Source organism: Hemiscyllium ocellatum, chromosome 8 (genome assembly GCF_020745735.1).
Source record: "Hemiscyllium ocellatum isolate sHemOce1 chromosome 8, sHemOce1.pat.X.cur, whole genome shotgun sequence".
Classification (NCBI taxonomy): Eukaryota; Metazoa; Chordata; class Chondrichthyes; order Orectolobiformes; family Hemiscylliidae; genus Hemiscyllium; species Hemiscyllium ocellatum.
Genome location: NC_083408.1, coordinates 65,733,027 through 65,752,172, shown reverse-complemented (window position 1 = coordinate 65,752,172; position 19,146 = coordinate 65,733,027). Strand labels below are relative to the sequence as shown.

General features: G+C 40.1%; 1 long non-coding RNA gene across 1 annotated transcript in view; it reads right to left on the bottom strand.

Moving 5' to 3' along the window:
- Positions 1-19,146, bottom strand: part of LOC132818284 (uncharacterized) — a 54,702-nt gene that overhangs the window by 31,546 nt on the left and 4,010 nt on the right. Inside the window, exon 2 of the long non-coding RNA XR_009644985.1 lies at positions 12,186-12,750. This is a non-coding gene — a long non-coding RNA (uncharacterized LOC132818284). The remainder of the gene's footprint in view (positions 1-12,185; positions 12,751-19,146) is intronic.

The following is a 19,146-nucleotide window of genomic DNA, read 5'->3' as shown; positions in this document are numbered from 1 at the left end:
ATGTTTTCCCAATCTTTGGTGAAAGACAGAGGATGAGTTGTGAAAACCCTGGTGCAAGCAGGTCCATGTATGCTGCTGGCCCTGGAATGTAAAAGTAAGTTTTTAACTAGTATTATCTGCGAAGTGGTGCATGTTAAAATCCATTGTTAATATCCAGCAATGAAAAATATTTTGCTTGTGGGATTTGTCGTTGCTGTAAGGAGGTGAATTTATTAAATTATTTATAGACCACAGTAAGTCTGCAAGGAGTGTCCAGTTCCCAAACTGGCCAGATTAGTGAATTGTTGGTGGATGCCACACTTCCTGTTACAGTGAAATAATGACGGCTACTCTCCCTTCTGCCTGCTTTAGAAAAGTATACAATCTCTGCAGTTTTGGGTCCAGTACGTCAATCAGCACATTGCTGGTAATGTGACCATAGTCATGTTTATGACTAGCGAATATTTTAGTGTGCTTTGCCAGAATTGTCTGTGCTGCTGGGTCACGCCATCTCAGTGGTTTTAATCCACAACTCCCCCACAGTTCAAACTCCTTCTAAATATGTGCCTGTGGCAATATTTGAACATTTGTCAAATGTAGCAGCTTACTGTATCAAACAACAAATTATACCTCTGCATAAGGTCTGAGCCCAGAAGATGTTCTGCCTCTGGGTGGAGATGTACTACCAGTGCTGGGTGGTGACATTTCCAAACTTTAGTTATTAAAGGAGCTATCTATATGACACCCTATTAATAATATAGTTTCTATAGCAGCGTGACCAGAACTGTACATAGTACTCCAAATGTGGCACCCTATCCTGTACAGCGTTAATGATGTTGGGACTATACAATGCCCAAAGCTCTTGACAGGTCCAATCTTCCTATGCGTGCACCCTGTATTATCTGAATTATGAGATGTGTTGAGTAGTTGTGGATCCCCCTGGTGTCCCATGAGAAAGATCAACAGGGTAGCCTCCTAAATGTAAAAATCACTCGATACTATCCTATTAAGTATCATTAGTAGAAAGGCCTCACTACAGGAATAGCATATGGGAGTAGATAACTCCCCTATTTCTGTCACTTCCTTCACTTTGCTATGCAGGTTTGGATGCTACATTTCTTAGATTCTCTTAATTTATCTTATCTCCCTTGATCTGTTTACGGTGTCCTAACTTCTGGATTGCTCTCTCCCAGAAATATGACCTGGTCCTATACCCAAGGCTTGGGGTGGTCATCATTGGCTGGGTCAGAGCTCTGACAGGCCTTCCTTACTTTGCAGAGTAAGTGTTTGGGGCTAGTTGGCCCTTTGCAATGCTGTTAATGTGTCACTGTCCATGGCACCAGTGCCTTGAGAACATTTGCTTGGCACTTGTAGACAATGCAGTTGAGTGCTCTGCCTGTATTTATTCAATCCTTCCACAATGTCCCCTCTACTATAATTACTGCTAATAATTGGCTCCTTCATATCTGCCAAAAAGTGTCTAGTCACCTACATGCTGGGGACTGGATAAAGTGGAATGGACAGTTGGACTAAGATACTGTAAAAGTAATTTCACCTCTAGTGTCATCTAGCCTGGGAATTACTTTATGCGATTAATGTGATCAAAGAACTTATTAGGGTCTGTCAATGGCTTGAATATAAAGGTTTTTCTTAGTAATCTCCAAAAGTTAAGTCATGGAGAATGTGTGATGGAGCTGTTGTTCAGACAATTCCTATAGCTGCTGATCAGATGGGTCATCAAGGCAGGAAAAGGAGCAGAAAGGAGGAGACTGGGATTCAGATTGCTTTGGGCAGGTAATTTATCTGGACAGGGGGCAGCATGGGAATGGGTTAACGGAGGTGCAATGGGTAGGTGTCTAGGGGATTAAAAGTTGTTGCAACAAAAGAACGGTGGTGGTCCCAATTCACGATTCAGGGCAGTTTACCTATGCATTTCCTCTACATCCTCTCAGTCTATGCTGTGGAAACACCCCAAGACTCCCACAGTGCAGAAGGTACACCATGTCCTTCTGTACTGACAGTAGAATTTAAATCTGTTGATCTCTTCTGGAATTGAGTGTGGTCAGAGGAGGATTTATTTCTCTACCTACTTGGTGCACGGACCCTGATCACCACTTACACATATTGCACCATTCTGTAAACTCAGGAGAACTTCTCAGGGTAGCATTGCAATTCCTGATCGAATGCTGATCCTGCTGGTGGAGCTTCTCAAACTGCATGAAAGTGCCCATTGAGCAATAGGTTCACTTGGCTGCAATGCTTCTGCTCCAAGAGTTTTAAAAATTCTTTTAATTCTAACTTAATGCTCTCCAACTTCTCTCAAATGTGAGAATCTCTTGCTCCCCAACTTCTTCCCAATTTCTCAAGTGGCACTATTTCTTCTCACTCTCTGTATACTTTAAATTTACTGCAGGGCTGTTCCATACAATTAGCTACTTTGGAATCATGCTTGTTTAAACAACAATGCTTTTCCTCCTAGTGATTCTGGCCCACATACCCAAGATTGGTTTAATCATTATTTTATCTACTTGGGCCATTTAAATGTTTTAGTAGTTTGCTACCAATTCATACTGGCCATAGCATATACTTTATCTTCCCTTCTAGGGCTTGTTTATCAAAGTATGGCTTGTGTATCTCAAAGTAAGTAATGGACTCTCCCTAATTTCTGGTCAGTCACCTTTCCTTTTTGGTGGGATCCGATTTACCAGAGTATCCTTTAGCATACTTACCTGACCACCAGGGATGCTAACCCTGGCTACCTTGAACGAGTTTAGTGCATGATTAAAAAGGGTTATATTATATGCTGAGATAGACAAAGGGGACACTAACAGCTTTATTGAACATTTTAAATCAAGAAAATATTTCCAACTTTACTATTGCAATTTAAACTCCAATCTCTTCACAGGACTCTTCAGTAAACACAGTCTTAAATTTGAAAACAGTCAAATCTACACTTATCAACTTCTGACATGTTTTTCCAAGGACTGGCTACACCTTATCCACAGCTGTCTAACAACGTATTTGAACTGTGTCTGAAAGAACTGGTAATACCCATTCAAGAAGGCTGAGACAGGATGTACCTCAGTCCTTGAGGGCTAGCTGATGTTTCAGAATCTGCAATCAATTTAGGCTTCCACTCTTCGAGGATTGGTTTTGGTTTCCAGGTTGGCTCACCAAGGTAGCCTTCTGAGTCTGGTCAGTCTGATGTGCCTCATGGCAACTATGAAAGGAGCTGCAGAGACTATGCAGCTTGGTGACGGTTAAAAAGGTGCTCTCTGCAGATACAATTGCAGGTGCAAAAAGCAGAGAGCGCTGGGGCTCCCAGTTGCCCCTTTTATTGCTATCTTTGCTCCCTTACAAGACTGTGTTGCTTGTGTCCAATACTAGCATTGGGCAGATACAGAATGATCCAAAGAGGTGACTGCTTTCCATATTTGGAGAATCAGAACATGGTTTTGAACCATCTTCAACTATCAAGTGCTATCCTTATCTCATTATGTCTCTGCCCGTCTGAACTGGGTAACACCAAGTCTACTTGGCATTCTTTTGAAGAAAGTAGGTTTGCTGGAGGTGTAAACAACAGGCCATTCTGAAACAAACATGGCTATTAGCACCTGCCTGGGCAGTTTCAGGAGAAAGTTGATTATTCAAGCCTGGCTGCATGAATACTGTATGTTCGAATTCTGCACATGGAAAAATGCAGAATCTGGCTAGGTTTAAACTAGACTTCCAAATTCTGAATATTTTCCAAGCATGGAGAAAAACATCAATACTTCTGTAACAATTCCAGAGACCAGGTTATCTAACCATAAACTCAGGTTAAAAGAAAACATTTATCCTGTTTCTGAAGCCATGAAAATAACTGAATATGACAAATTATCTTTAATCAGTGGTAATAGAAAACTGGAATGGTTAATGTGATTTCTTCCCTTAAGCACCCCCTGCACAAACATACAGACATTAAGGGTGGTATGGGGGTGAGGAATCATGAAAAAATGGGTAAAAAAAAAAATCAGGCATCATTCTGGACCACAGGATTTGATTTTATTTTCCCAGAAGTTTTCAATTTTCTGTAGTACTTTAGTGTGGCAATAAAAAGCAATGCTGTGAATGCTAAGAATTCAACCCTTCATCTTCACAGGTGTTTTAGTCCTCTTCAGCAGGAAATTTGCAGAAACAAAATGTAAGACGACAGATTATTGTAGACTTTCTAGCACCTTCACACACAATTATGGAAAGATTTCCAGAGGGTTTCTTTGCAAGCTAGTTGGTCCTCCTTTGCATGGGCCACAAATAAAACAAAGACACATATACGGTAGCTCAGTGGTTGACATTGCTGCCTCACCGCACCAAGAACCTGGGTTTGATTCCAGGCTTGGGTAACTGTGCTGTGTGCGCACATTCTCAGTGTCTGTGTAGGTTTCTACTGGGTGCTCCAATTTCCTCCCACAATCCAAAGATATGTACATTAGGTGGATTGGCCAGGGTAAACACATGGTTACTAGGAAAAAATGAGGACTGCAGATGGAGATCAGAGTAGAGAGTGCAGTGCTGGAAAAGTTCTGATAGGCTCCTGACAGGACGTTTGAAAATTGCCACCATCTTTGTACAGCCTCCTTGATTTAAAGGCAGCATCGACGTTCCGGGCATCAGCTTTGCATCAGGAATTACTGAAGGGCTTATGCCCAAAATATTGGTTCACCTGCTCCTTGGATGCTGCCTAACCTGCTGTGCTTTTCCAGCACCACACTCTCAACACTAAATGCATGGTTACGGGAAGAGTGTGGGCATGTAGACCTGGGTGGAATGTTCTTTGGAGAGTTAATGCAGACTTGTGCTGAAGAGCCTGTTTCCACACTAAGGGGACTCTATGAACGTGTGAACACCATGTTCACGTGGTCAGGAGCCTATCAGAACTTTATTAGCAAGCAGAACTCACTGGTTCTGTGGTGTCTATTTCAGGCCTTACTCTTTCAGGAACAAGCAATGAGAGCACAATGTGGTCCAGTGAACAGGATGTTTGAAAATTGCCACCATCTCTTTGTACAGCCTCCTTAATTTAAAGCAGTACTTTTGAGTCCATAAAAACCTTAGAGGTCTGACTGTGCAAAAGTTACTACACAAGACTTCTGGAGTTGGGATAATATATTGCAATGGATAGAGAATTGATTAACAGTCAGATGTATAGCACGAAAACAGACCCTTCAGTCCAATTCGTCCATGCCAACAGATATCCCAACCCAATCTAGTCCCATCTGTCAGCACCTGGCCCATATGCCTCCAAATCCTTCCTATTCAGACTCCTTTTAAATGTTGCAATTGTACTCTCCTCCACCACTTCCTCTGGCAGCCCAGTCTATTTATTCCAATTTTTATAGACACTAATTGGTGCAGTATCTCAAGATCACTACTATATACAATCTACATTGATGCCTGCACTTCAATACTCTGTTTCATTGACTAAGTTTGTCAATGGTATCAAGCAAGATTGGACTGCAAATGGTGAGGAGGGCTGCGAAGACCCTGCATTCTTTTCACTAAACTAGTAATGCAATGACCCAGGTAAATCGGAGTACCTTGGTTTGAAATCCACCATAGATGTTCATTCTTAACTGGGAAAAAACTGCTATCCTTATCTGGTCTTGCCTATATGATCCCAGATCTAGAGCAATACAGAGTTGAAACTGGATGGACGACAGTATCAACTACAGCACTAGAAACAACGGCCTGATGGTCATACTTTTAATTGCACCTTACACACTACATCCCAGACACCAACACCAGAGGTGGTGTCACTGAGGTACTTTAGTCCAGGGAGTAGCCCTCATCTGATTAAATGAGGCAGAGTTAATTACAAAAAATTTAAAAAAGGTGGTGCTGAAGACAAATCAAATAGCTGGAATAACACAGAACAAACAGCAGCTGCTGGAAAAGCCCAGCAGGTCCAGCAGCATTTGTGAAGAAAAGCTAGAGGAAGGGTCAGTGGACCCAAAATGTTAACTGATTTTTCTCCAGATGCTGCCAGACCCACTGAGCATCCCCCCACCCCCAGCCCTTGCTCCAGATTTACACCTGCCATTCTTTTGGTTTTTATTTGACAGGAGTAAAGTGATGGGTATTAGAGTTGCATGTCAAGGGTCTGACCAAAGTAATATGTAATCCAACAGGATTCACTTGTCAAATGAGCTTACAAACAATATAGTTCAGTCCACAACAGTGTCAAGGGAAACAGAATTATCGGTGATTGTCTTCCAATGCTTAAATGAAGAGGCTCACATTACTCCGATCGAGCACTGGAAACACATTCTAATACAGAAGTTTTCTCCCCCCTACATTGAAAGGAATGATTAGATAACTGTTGCAGAGCAAGAAGATCGTAGGCTCAGGTCCCACTTCAGACACCAGAGCACAAAACTCTAGGCCAGACATTGACAACGTTTTAAAAGAAAGCTGAAGAAACTTGTTAAAACATTGCCCAAATTAAAAATTAGTGCCACCATAAAGTTGAAAATTCAGCACTTTTAACCCAAATATGTGGCACTTTCCAAGTATCTACCCTGGAGTGCATAATTGCTCAAATGAAAATACATGACTTGAATGGGTAATAGCAAGAAAAATCAATTAAGAGAAGCCAAACTGAACAAGTGTTTTTAATTTTTAATCTAATTGTTAGTTATTTAAAAATAAACAAAGCAGATTTGGGAGAAATCTTGAGACAGATTCTAATGTTAAAAATAATTTCTGATGTTTTATTTTCACATAATTAAAACACTAATTGGTACAATCATAAAACCTGTTCCTCTAATCATGTTTTGAGGCATTATCTGTAACTATGGTTAGCTATACCACTTTGAACAGGTTTGTGTAGAATGATGCCAAATTAATTTGACATAGATTTACCTTTTATTGCCATATAAACAGAAGATCTACATTTCTTGACTTCATTTTAAGGTTTTAAAAAAACATTACCTCAATCCAAGATTGGGAGCAAATGGGATATTAAAAACTACAAATTGCAGATCTAGGGTAATATATCATCTTTGGAGGGTTGTCTTAAAAATCTAATTAAATGCTCTACTAAGGTTTTGGTTTTTCTGACAGAGCTTTCATAATACCGTATGAAGTGCAGGATTGTTCTTCCTTGCATCCTTGTCAGAGTGTATCCTTCAACCAACAGATGTTTGGTGTATTCCTTGCACCAATGTCACTGTTCTCTTATTAGAAGCCCCAATAATATTAATTGGGGAACTGTAGAGTCATCGCAGGTGAGGGGAGAGGTCAAGAAGGAGAATCCTTATGCTAGCCTCAACCAGTGGTGGAGGGTTGCTTTTCGGACCGGAAGCCTGTCCCACAAAGATCAGTGCTGGATCCACTGCTGTTCATCATTTAGAAAACATGATTTGGATGAGAATAGAGGAAGTATGGTTAGTAAGTTTACAGATAACATCAACATAGGTAGTGTAATGGAGTGTGAGGGTAATTTCAGAGTAGAATAGGACTGTGATCAGATGGGTCAGTGGACCAAGGATTGGCAAATAGAGAGTTCGATTTACATAAATGGGAGGTGCTGTATTTTGTTAAGGCAAACGGTAGGGCCCTGAGGGATGTTGCAGAAGAGAGACAGAGGGTGCAGGTGCACAGCTTCTACAAAGTAGAGACACAGGTAGATAGGGTGACAAAGGCAGTGTTTGGCACACCTTCATTAGTCAGTGCATTGAGTATAGGAGTTGGGATGTCATGTTGTAGCTGTGCAGGTCATTGACAAGGCCACTTTTGGAATATTGCTTACAATTCTGCAGGAAGGATGTTGTTAAACTTGACAGGATTCAGAAAAGATTTACAAGGATGCTGCTGGGATTAGAGAGATTCAATTATAGGAAGAGGCAGAATAGTTGGGGCTTTTCCCCCCGGAGCAGAGACTGAGGGGTGACCTTAGAGGTTTAAAAAATCATGAGGGACATAGACAAGGTGATGGAGTTCAAAACCAGGGGCTTACTTTTAAAGAAAGATTCAAAACAGACCTGAGGAGCAACTTTTTCACATGGTGGCTTGTATATGGATGAACTGCCACAGCAGTGGATGCAGGTACAGTTACAACATTTAAAAGATGTTTGGATAAGTAAATGAATAGGAAAGGTATAGGATCAAATGCAGGGAAATGGGACTAATTTAGTTTGGGAAGCTTGGTTGGCTTGCTGTATGACTCAAAGCAAAACAACAGTAGACAGTAGATGAAACAAGTTAGAGTTTAACTTTTCATTCCAGGATAATCCTAGTGAAGTCAGACATCTTGGCAAATGAGTAGAGCCTGATTATACCTGACATAATTCAACCAAAACCAATGAACAGCTAACCCATTGGTACATTGAAGTATGCACCTCTTGGATTTTGGAATTGAAGAGGGAGCTCTGTCAAAGAGTTTGCAAGGGCTTTAGAGGTCAAACAAAGTGAAGGCAAGAGATTGAACAAATATGTAGCTGCAGAAGTTAGAGACTATTTATTAGAATTCTTTGATATGGCAACAAGCAGCATAAATGGGAAGCAGTGGATGTCATATGTAATGCCTTCTGGAAATGTGCATAAGTTACCACATTAGGCTACTTAAAAACATAAGAGCCCATGGCTGATATATTAGCACGAAGAGAAGACTGGCCAATTATTAGAGGATAGAATTGGGATAAGAAGAGCAGTTTCAGGACAGCACCTTCAGGACAACATTTTGTAATAAGTGGAGTGCCACAGGGATCAATATATAGGCCGCAGTCATTTACAACATATGTAAATAACTTGGATGAAGAAAGTAATAGCCAGGTTTTCGAATGGCAAAAATAGGTGGGAAGAAAAGTGCTAAGGATAACAAAGTCTGCCAATATATACTTTGCAGACTGAATTCAATATGAGAAAATGAAGTTTGGCTCTTTGTAAGTTTACAACTAAAACACTGAACAGTTTTGTTTCCCTTATTTGGCACTGAACTCAGCCAGAGAAGGTTCACTAAGTTGATCCCTGAAATGGAAGGACTGTCTTAGGTGGAGAGTTTGAGCCTGTACTTATTGGGAGTTTAGAAGAATGAGGTGACCTTATTGAAACATATGATTGTTAAGGGCCTTCACAGGGTAGATGTGGAATTTATTTCTTCTGTGTGTCTAGGACCAGAGTACATAATCTCAGAACAAAAAGGGCGAGAGGAGAAGGAATTTCTTCTCAGAGCATAGTTTGGTGGAATTCTTTATCAGAGACCGAATTGTTTGACATATTCATGGCCAAGTTAAACAAATGTTTAAATAGGCAAGGGAATCAAGGTTTAGAGGGTTAAGGCAGCAAAGTAGAATTGAAGATTTGAATCTGCCATGATCTTTTTAAAATGGCGGACAAATGTTTTCAATGTGCTACTTTTCCTAGGCCTTATGGTTTTAAAAATGGAGAACCAAAGGATTGATACTTAGGGGTTTGAAATTCCCATGGTCAGTCAGACAGTCTATTTTTCTTGAGTATTCAGAAGTAATTGGAGTTGGAAGGGATTAGGAAGGTAGAAAAGCAATTGATGAGAAATGGCTTTGTTCAGTCATTGAGAGTGGAATGGAGGGACTACTTGCATGGGTAGTAAGAGAACAAAAGATCGGTTGGGTAGGTGGAGGGTATTACCAAGCAGGAAAGTTTCAGTCAAGGCTGAAGCGATCCAACAGGATCACACTGTCACTTCAAATCACGCACAAAAGGCCACAGATAGCAAGTGGCATTTGGAAATGAATGAAATGCTAGAACACAATGCAGAGGTCTGATTGCTGATCCACCAGTACAGTCCACAGGCACACCAGCAGGTAGAGAGTGTGGGACAGAAAGGAGCTTGGCAAAATGGCCCAAAGCATGGTCTGGGTATTAGAATGCAATTATCCTCACTCAGGAGGAATGTGATTAGAATATACCCCTGGTTTTTAGTCTGGAATATACTGTTACTACTTAGCTTCCTGCTCCAAAACAGATACCACTAAAGTTTCAAAGACCGATCTTTAGCTTCCAACTATTTGGTACAGGTCCTATGTTCACTGAAAGTGGCAGCATAAATGGATCAAGTGATCAAGGCAGCACATAGGATACTTGCCTTCATCAGTCAGGCAAATCATGTTGCAGTTGTATCGGCTACATTTGGAACACTGCATACAATTCAGGTCGCCACACTACCGGAAGGATATGGAGGCTTTGGAGAGAGTTCAGAAAAAGGTTTACAAGGATTTTGCTTTGTTTGGAAACTATAAACCATAATGGAGAGATTGGACGAACTCTGTTTTCACATGAAATTTAGAGGCCAAGGAGCAACCCGAGAGAAGTTTACAAAATCACAAGAGGCATGGACAGTATGGATCATTAGACATTCCCCTCCCATAAATACAAAACTAAATTAGAAGACATTTTAGAGAGAAAAACAATAAAAAAGCAACATAGCCATAAAATGATGAGCAAATGCACACCAGTTAAATGACAGCTAAATGGCAGAAATATCCAATAGTTACTTTGGTTCAGTCCTCAGTGTTACAACTCACTGTGGTAGTGCGCTGGAAATCAAGACCCCATTATTCCTAGAATTGTCACTAATGCGAAAAATTTAGTTAACTTAATCACAATCCCCAAATTTACAACTGATGAACTGAAGTTAAAAGAAAAACTCACTAAATTAGTTAAAGGAAGTAACTGTTTACGATGAAGAAATCTTGAATGGCAATTAGGAAATATGAATTGCCAACCTCTAACTACAGCTCAAACTAATCCTTTTATAATTCCTCCTATTAAACACACATGAATAGGTTTTTTTTTCCTCTGTTTTTCCTAACAGGACAATTTGACAGCACCAGTGTGAATCACAGGATTTGATATTTTGTTCTCTCTCTTCCTTTCAATTTTTACTTCTACATTGACATAAGGTTGTTTATGCACTAATGCTCTACTTATATCATAGAGATGTACAGCATGGAAACAGACCCTTTGGTCCAACCTGTCCATGCCAACCAGATATCCCAACCCAATCTAGTCCCACCTGCCAGCAACCGGTCTATATCCCTCCAAACCCTTCCTATTCGTATATCATCCAAATGCCTCTTAAATGTTGCAATTGAACCAGCCTCCACCACATCCTCTGGCAGCTCATTCCATACACTTACCACCCTCTGCGTGAAAAAGTTGCCCCTTAGGTCTCTTTTATATCTTTCCCCTCTCACCCTAAACCTATGCCCTCTAGTTCTGGACTCCCCAACCCCAGGGAAAAGACCTATTTAACCTATCCATGCCCCTCAATTTTTAAGCTGAAAATGTGTTGCTGGTCAAAGCACAGCAGGCCAGGCAGCATCTCAGGAATAGAGAATTCGACGTTTCGAGCATAAGCCCTTTTTAAACCTACTTCATTCACTAGTGGAGAGTTTATCTTCTCACTGTCTTTAAGTTATTTTACTCTTATAAGAAAGAATTTGTGGTGAAAGGCAAGTAGAAAACAGCTTACTGTTACTGAAGACAGTCTGGTACCTCCACAGGAGAATTTAAATGCTTTCACTTTGCATGCTGCTTGTTCTCTGCTGCACTGGTTTCACCTAGGCAGGAACAAATCAAAATACTGCTCCCTAGTTTAGAACCCATTGGCTCAGTTTTGTCTGATTTTTGCTCTCTATTCCAAGAGAAAAGCAATATTGTATACAACACAAATAAGTGATTTTATGTCTTAAAAACTGCAGCAATCCCTTTGCAGAGTCTCCTTGGTTTAAAGAACACCTTCCTTTTCTGGTTCACAAACAAAAAGGAAAAGAGAAGATGTGGTCTTTACAACAAACTCAGTGGCCATGGTGCTCGATATTTAAAAAAACCAGGGAGAATGGGTGAAAAATGGGATAAAACCTATGATCTAGTACAATTATAACCTTGAAAGCAAAAGTACTAAGAGTGGAAGCATAATAAAAAATAGAAGGATAGACTTGCTCTTTAAAGGCAAGGTGGCTTTGAGCCAATTAATTATTTTTTGTTTTAAGTCCAATCATATAGTAAACTGAAATGCAGTCAATAAGCTTCCACAAAACAAAAGTAGCAATACTCAGATAATAGGCTTGCACTGTGAATATTAATTGAGATATAAATACAAATCTGAACATTAGGGAAATCGGTCCTCTTCAAAGTAGCCCTGTGAGATCTTTCACAGTTGCGTGCTTAGTTAGGCAACCTCTCACCTGAAAGAAGACCTTAGTGTAGCACTGCATCACTACTGTACTCGTGTTTTGAGAAGATTTGTAGCTCAGGTTGAAGTTCTGGATGTAGGTTTGCTTGTGAGCTGGAAGGTTCATTTTCAGACGTTGCATCATTATATTAGATAACATCTTCAGTGAGCCTCTGGATGAAACACTGGTGGTGTAGCCTGTTTTCTATTTATATGTTTGGTTTTCTTGGGTTGGTCATGTCATTTTCTGTGGTGTGAACAATTCCTATGGTGACATCATTTCCCATTTTTCTCAGGGGGCTGTAGATGGGATCAAAGTCAAAGTGTTTGTTGATAGAGTTCCAGTTGGAATGCCATGTTTCTAGGAATTCTTGTGCATGCCTCTGTTTGGCTTATTCTCTGATGGATGTGTTGTCCCAGTCGAAGTGGTGTCCTTCCTCATCCGTATGTAAGGATATGAGTGAGAGTGGGTCATGTCATTTTGTGGCTAGTTTTCTGCCTGTTTGGACAATGTGGTGTCTGTTAGCTCTTGCAAGGCATTTGGTAAATCACTTGACTTGGATTCCATTTACCACCCCCTGAGAAAACAAATGGGAAATGACATCACCACAGGAAATTACATCACCAACCCAAGGAACCCCAAACAAATAGAAAGCAGACTACACCAGAGCTTCATCTAGAAGCTCACTGAAGATGTTACCTAGTATGGTGATGAAGTGTCTGAAAACAAACCCTCCAGCTCAGTGAGTAAATCTGCATTCACTATTGTACTCACTGAGTCAACACAGATTTTTGTTCAAGGCCTGGAGTGGAATTTTAATTCAGAAGGGAGAAAGGAGAGTGCTACCTTAGCAATCGCTGAGAAAAAGGGATTTCAAAACAAAACCAGGGTCATAAGCCAATTAGCCCAGTATTAATGGTGGGAAAGATAAGGTGTCTTTCCTCAAAAGATTTAATAGAAAAATCATTTAGAAAGTGAAAACAAGCAGCACAAATTACAAATACACAGGATCATGGTTAACCAGCTTTGCTGGTTCTAGTAAAAGTGGACGAGAGTAATGCATTTGAAATAACACCTTGATTTTCAAAATAATGCCTTAGATAAAGTACCACACAGTAGACGAATGGTTAAATAAAGTAGTTCCGTTTTTCAAGGTTGAGTTCCTGAGATCACTATTGTTCACATAAACAATATGGAACTGGAAGTACAACTTCAAATTTACTGACAGCATCAAATTGGGAAGTGTGGACACTGGTGACACTTGCATCAAAATATGAAACAAATAACATTTGTAAAATGTAATTGTCTAATTAATTCAATTTTTGTATAAAGGTTACATATCTTGGTAGGTGGTGGTTGTGGTGCTAGGCATCTTAAAAAGTGGATAAATCCCAGGGAGCTGATGAGGGGTACCCTAGAACTTTGTGGGAAGCTAGTGAAGTGATTGCTAGGCCTGTTGCTGAGATATTTAATCAACAGCCAAAGGTGAGCTGCCAGAAGACTGGAGGTTGGCTAACATGGTGCCACTATTTTAAAAAAGGTGGTAAGGAGAAGCCAAGGAACTACAGATCAGTGAGCCTGACATCAGTGGTGGGCAAGTTGGAGGAAATCTTGAGGGAAGAATGCACATGTATTCTGAAAGGCAAGGACTGATTAAGGATAGGTGAAATGAGGACTGCAGATGCTGGAGATCAGAGTTGAAAAAGAGTGTGCTGTAAAAGCAGTGGTCAGGGAGCATCTGGGAAATACGAGAGTCGACGTTTTGAGCATGAGCTCTTCCAGCAGAAATAGTCAACAAGGCTTTGTGTGATGGAAATCGTCTCATGAACTTGACTGAGTTTTCTAAAGTAACAAAGGGAATCGACGAGGGCAAAGTGGGTGTACATACTGTATATGGACTTCAGTAAGACGTTCAACAAGATTTTGCATGATAGACTGGTTAGCAATGTTAAACCATATGGAATAAGGGAGAACTAGCTATTTGGATACACAAGGGTATGTTTCCATGCTGTACAACTTTATCACGCTGACTAAGCACAAGAATGTTAAATACTCCTTGGAAAATAAGAGCTAAAATGAGGTAGAGGTACAAAGGGGGATCCAAGGGCAAATGAAAACCAGAAAGAGAGAGAGGTGAATAAAGCAATTTCAAAGCAAACTAATCACTGGGATTCATCCTTAGCAGAACTGAAAAGTACAAAAGTTATGCTGAGCTTGCAAAGAAAACTTAGTTGGATCACAGTTGCAATACATGAACTGTTTTGGTCTCCACATAAGTCATACTGAATCACTGGAGAAGTTTGAAAACAAAAGGAATCACAAAAACGAAGCAAAAACAGATTATATCAAAAAGGAAAAAACAACCATGTCAGGCCTTTAGTCTCTTAAAGCAGTGAAGGCAGAGGAGCAAATCAATAGAGGTCTTTCAGATTATGAATGGATTTTAAATAGGAATGTCTTTTCAGCATATAACCTGTGGGGAAGATCAGGATTCGGGGCCAAACATTTCAGCATTGTTATTACTGAAGTGAGAAACTTCCTTGCCACGTGTGGTTATAAAATCAAACTCTAATAAAACATAGTATAGTAACATTTATAAGGGATTGTGGATAAACACCAAGGATAAAAGGAATGAAAAGGATAATTGATGAGGAAAATAAAGTAGGGTTTGAACAAGCTCACATGGAGCTTCAACACCAGTACAGACCAGTTAGGCATGCCTCGAAGCACCAAAGTCAGTCAGAATCATACAGCATGGAACAGACCCTTCGGTCCACTCCATGCTGAACAATCTTAAACTAATCAATTATAGGAGGAGTGAAAGTAGACAGATCCCTTGGGCCGGATGGGATTTATCTGAGGATTCTCTGGGAAGCTAGGAAGGAGATGGCAGAGCCTTTGGCTTTGATATTTGAGTTGTCATTGTCTACAGGTTTAGTACCAGAGGATTGGAGGATTGCAAATGTTGTGCCCTTGTTCAAGAAGGGCAGTAGACATGACCCAGGTAATTATAGACCAGTGTGCCTTACTTCTGTTGTAGGAAAGGCTTATTTATAAGAGATAAGATTTATCATCTAGCAAGCAACAATTTGATTGCAGATAGTTAACATGGTTTCGTCAAGGGCAGGTTGTGTCTCACAAACCTCAATGAGTTTTTTGAGAAGGTGACCAAACACGTAAATGAGGGTAGGGCAGTTGACATGGTATACATGGACTTCAGTAAAGCCTTTGATAAGGTTCCACATGGTAAGCTGTTGGAGAAAATGCAGAGGCATGGAATGGAGGGTGATTTAGTAGTTTGCATTAGAAACTGGCTTTCTGAAAGAAGGCAGCATGTGGTTGATGGAAAATATTCAGCCTGGAGTCCGGTTACGAGTGGTGTGCCATAAGGGTGTTTTGGGACCACTGCTGTTTGTCATTTTCATAAATGACTTAGATGCAGGCATAGGTGGATGGATTAGTAAATTTGCAGACAACACTAAAGTCGGTGGAGTAGTGGACAGTTTGGAAGAATGTTACTGGTTGCAGGGGGACTTAGATAAACTGCAGAATTGGGCTGAGATGTGGCAAATGGAGTTCAATGCAGCTAAGTGTGAGGCGATGCACTTTGGGAAGAATCACAGGATGGCAGAGTACTGGGTAAATGGAAAGATTCTTGGTAGTGTGGATGTGCAGAGGGATCTTGGAGTCCATGTACATAGATCCCTGAAAGTCCACACCAAGGTTGACAGTGCTGTTAAGGCATAAGGTGTGTTAGGTTTCATCCATAGCGGGATGGAGTTCCGGAGCCGCAATATCATGCTGCAACTGTACAAAACGCTAGTGCGGCCACACTTGGAATATTGTGCACAGTTCTGGTCATCAAATTTCAGGAAGGATGTGGAAGCATTAGAAAAGGTGCAGAGGAGATTTACCAGGATATTGCCTGGTCTGGAGGGAATGTTTTATGAGGAATGGCTGAGAGATTTGGGTCTGTTCTCATTGGAATGAAGTAGTCTAAGAGGGGATTTGATAGAGACATACAAGATGATCAGAGGATTAAATAGGTAGACAGCGAAAGCCTTTTTCCTAGAATGATGACATCAGCTTGTACGAGGGGGCATAACTACAAATTGAGGGGTAATAGATTTAAGACAGACGTCAGAAGCAGGTTCTTTACGCAGAGAGTTGCAGGGGCATGGAATGCCATACCTACTAATATAGTCAACTCAGCCACATTAGGGAGATTTAAACAATCCTTGGATAAGCACATGGATGATGATGGGATAGTGTAGAGGGAACGAGCTGAGAATAGTTCACAGGTCGGCGCAATATCCAGGGCCTAAGGGCCTGTTCTGCGCTGTATTGTTCTATGTTCTATAATCTAGTCCCTTCTTCCTACTGCTGGCCCATACCCCACTAAACCTTTCCTATTCACGTATCCACCCAAATAACTTTAAGACATTATGATTGTACCCACATATACAACTTTGTCAGGAAGTTAATTCCACACACAAATCACCGTGTGTGTAAAAACTTTGGCCTTGGGTCTTTTTAAATCTCTCTCCTCACCTTAAACCCTTCCCATTTTTAAGAGGGATTTGGGCTAAATGCTGACAAATGGGACGAGATTAGGATATCTGGTCAGCATGGACAAATCAGAGAGTCAGGTCTGTTTCCATGCTGTACATCTATGATTAACTGAATGGAGTAGTTTGCTGGGTAATTTCAGAGGGCAGTTAAGATTCAACCACATCACAGTAAATAACATTTTAGATTTATTCATGCCCAGATATTTAATATCAGAGGAATGCTTCTTACTGCTACTTACCCAAAAACAAAAAATTACAGAAAAGCACCTGACAGTTCAACAATGGAAATTTCCATCTTCCACACTAACTACCCCATCAACTTAACACTGCCTGTTGCACACAAATCAACATATGCCCACACAATACACTGAACAAAAAAAAAGTTCTCCAAAAAATTAACTAGGGCTGATTTCAAATACAAACCACGACGCTATTACAATGTAATTTGTAAAAACTTGTTTTTACTAACAAAGGACTAGTTAGTTTTAATACCTTTTCTCCTGTCCCACCTCATGCTATATAAAGTCACCATAATTACACACAGGCAAGAATAGTTAGCTGCAAACTATTCAATGAAACTTAGGAATGCATAACAGATTATTGCTATTATAGATTTGCTAACTGCTGATACCAGAATGTCATTAACACACATCTTAAAACAGATAAATAAGCACACCTTAAAAATGGCATGGGAAATCTGACTTTGTATATTTATTCTTACGATGTCTTGCAAGGTGAGACATGGCCCATTCTTGGGTAGGTGGTCAGCAAGTGAAGTCTGAAAGGTGAGGATTTCATACCAAGGAATGGATGGGTACATTTAGTTCAGCTACACCAGAATACAGGCAGCCACAAGGCAAACAATTAAATACATATTTAACCACTGGATTAATGGATCTCAAGGAGGATACTGCACTTCTCTTAACTCTAACACTACTTTGACAGTCTGGATAGAGAGAGGAGTACCAAGAAATATAGGTAGGATTTAATGGAACTTTGGACAGAAAATAATCTGAGATTTGTGAACTCAAAAGAAAACTGCAGTAATCAGACATTTGAAGAACATCGCTAAGAAAAAAAGAAACCAGTCATGCGTACGGAAAATTGTGGCCTACCCCAGCTAACATTACATTATCAATCTTTATGTATAATTTGATACCATTCAACTGGAATTTTTTTGTAAAAGTGAAAAACTGATTAACTTGCATTAGGCCTGCATTTGCTACGATTGCAGCTGCCTGTGACAATGCCAGAGATGCCGCATGGTGTTGCTTATATTAAAATTTAGGACTATCCACAACATTGAACAATTCAAACCCATTTTAAACAATTGCAGAACCAATAAAACATGCTCTTTTCCAAACATTTCTGTTAAACATTGCAAGATCTACTGTGTCAGCCCAATGATAGTTCTGGATTGTACTTTTCATAGAGACAAGTGGAGCAGTGAAGGGTAGGGCTGAAAGCACAATAATGATGTCAGCAGTACAGCACTTATGCCTTTCAGTGGAGTGGTGGTAACTGCCTGTTCTAGGTGCATAACGACATTAGTGTCACTGATCTCCTGCATCAGTGTAGTGGAGGAAATACATCATTACTGCACCTTTCACAATTGCAAATTATCCTATAGCACTTTGCACTCAATGTCTGAAGTTGCAACACAGGAAGTAAGGCAGCCAACTTCCACATAGCCAGTTCATACAAAATGGTTGTGATAAAGGCTACATAATTGAGGAAGAATCAATATTGGCCCGCACATGAGAAATGACACCCTTCTACTCTTTAAAATATTGTTATAGAATATTTTATGTTCATCTTAAAGGGTAAAAGCATTGCCCTACAACACCTCATCCAGGTTGTGGATGACTGTGCAACACTCCTTGAACGCACTGGAGTGCTGACTTAAGTTTTTATACTAGAGTGCCCAATAACGAGCCTTACCTTTACAAGTAGGAAGACTTGATAATCATTATAAATCCGTGGCAATGTCAAATGCAATGAAAAGAGGGGCTGTATACCAATAGCAAGACTATGGAAAAACTGAAGAACAGTTTCTTTAAAAAACAATGAAATTAGCATAATATTGCTCATGGAAAACTGGTTGATGCACTTGGAGGATTAAGGGATTTAATGTGGAATCAGTATAGTGTACATATGGATTAGAGGAAACGGTTACAAAAGATAACAACGTATAACAAATAAATTAGAAAAAAAGAGACATCAAAACGGAAGCAGATGAGATTATATTCAGTATCGTCAGGTTTCTCAAAGATTGAAAATCTTTGACATTTTCCACACATCTCAAGAACCATGTATGTGCCATCATTAAACCTATTAGAGACAGATGAAAAAGTTATTCAATGAGTGGAATTAACTAAAATAGGGATAATGGAGGGTAGATG